This window comes from Pantherophis guttatus, chromosome 2 (assembly GCF_059756535.1).
Source record: "Pantherophis guttatus breed Tessera chromosome 2, ASM5975653v1, whole genome shotgun sequence".
In the NCBI taxonomy this organism is placed as follows: Eukaryota; Metazoa; Chordata; class Lepidosauria; order Squamata; family Colubridae; genus Pantherophis; species Pantherophis guttatus.
This window is the reverse complement of record NC_142064.1, coordinates 256,811,554-256,813,572: the sequence shown is the minus strand read 5'-3', so window position 1 is coordinate 256,813,572 and position 2,019 is coordinate 256,811,554.

Below are 2,019 nucleotides of genomic sequence, written 5' to 3'. Positions count from 1 at the left end.
CATGTATGAGAACTTTTTCAATGCAAGGATAACCTATGAGGCCATGCTGGATGTGCTGTCTACAGGACAGGAGAACATCCCAAACTACAGATGTGGAAGACAAAAGAACCTGCTGGCGATTCTTGAAGAGATGGATGCTGAACTCTTTGATCATATTTCCAATGTCTTGAGCATCTATAAAATTCCACAGGTATAAAGCCAAATGAAATTAATTCTGGGTTGTAAAATGTTCAGATTTGCCTAGAAGGCAGCACTAGAAGGTAAGCTATAGAGCTTGATATTGGTGTATTTTGAGTGCTGTACACAAATGCAAAGTGTGAGCTCACAGAATCAGTTTTTAAACTGGTTGCAGTCCACCATTCTATGAATATACATACTTTGGCTTTGGGCCCTGTGGCCAGCAGGCCTCTGGTAGTAGAAAAAGTCTGGGTGTGACCATTGGGAATTTTGAAAATTATGACGTTTGAAAAGTTAGACTTTGTCATAGAATGTATGAGGGTTGAATCAGTGACTTTTAAACATTTTGAAAATTTAGTGACCAATGGAAAAGAGATTTTTTTCCATAGAATCATAGAATAAAAAGTACATCTTCTTACACAGAGGAGGAATGGTCAGACCACTACAGCCGCATTTTTATAATGTTGAGACTGAAGTAAAAAATTCAAAAGAAAGATTAAAAAAAACAATGAATGGGTCAAGATAAGTAGAAGGCACCTCCAGAAAGCAGCTTTTACATACTTTCTCTAGTGTACTTTAAAAAAATAGGAGCTTCCGGTGGCAACGCATCGTCGATAGCAGCTCCTTTCGGAGCACTAGCCGTGCGATGTGTTAAAGCCGCTAAAACAGTGAAAAACAGCTGTTTAGCGGCTTGAAAATTTTCCCCTCGGGAAAAGAGGGGAAAGAGAGCAGCCAGCCTTGGGTAGAGCTCCCCAAGAGTCCCAGGAATAATTCCTGGGGCACGAAGGGTGAAAGCTCCCTAGAAGACTGACACAAGCTCCAGACCCGGGACGCTTCTGCATTTAGCAGAACAAGACACCGTGACCATCCCTGCAACATTTTAACACTATTTTGGATACAAAAGCAGGCAGAGCAAAGGCAGGAGGAACTCCAATTGCAAGTATCAAACTTTAACTCCTGTGTATTGAATACTTCCTTCTTGATTGAATACTTCCTTCTTGAGTAATCCTCTCTCTTAATCTTTAATCCTTGAATTTCTTTATTTGCTCTAATTCTAATTAACAAGTTTTCCAAAGTTAAAATAAAAAGTAGGGGGGACAGCGGACATCCCTGCCTTACTCCTTTATTTATTCCAAAGAATTTTGTTGGATCCCCATTCACCAAGACACATGCTTTTTGGTTCTGATATATTGATGTTATCATTTTAGTAAATCTCTCTCCAAAATTCATACTTTTGATTTGCTGCTTCATAAATTGCCAGTTTACTTGGTCAAACGGTTTTTGTGCATCCAGAAAGATCAGCGCTACCTGTCTTTCTGGATGCACCTCATAATATTCTAAAACATCCATTACCATTCTTAAGTTATTTTTTTATCTGTCTTGTGGGCAAAAAACCGTTTTGATCCTGATGTATTTTGTTATGTAATAATTTTTTCATCCTATTGGCAATTATACTCATTAAGACTTTATAATCGGTATTCAATAAAGAAATCAGCCTATAGTTTTTTATTAATGTGGTATCCGCCCCCTCTTTGGTCTACTCAACGGTCTACTCCGTTGGTAGACTGTCTGTCCCCGGAGTTTTATTATTTTTTTGTCTCTTCAATGCTTCTTTTAGGTCCCCTATCATAATCTCCTTATCTAAAAATTCTTTTTCTTCCTCTGTTAGTGTTTGCACATATCCGACCCAGGGGCCGTAGTTTGAGGACCCCTGATTTAGTGCAATACAAAAAATGCAAATAATTTTTCTGAGGATTACCTAAATTTTCTCATGGACCATCAGTTGGTGACAACTTTCCTAGAGATGCTAAACCCTGACTGCTCTTTAGAAGGCCAGATCCT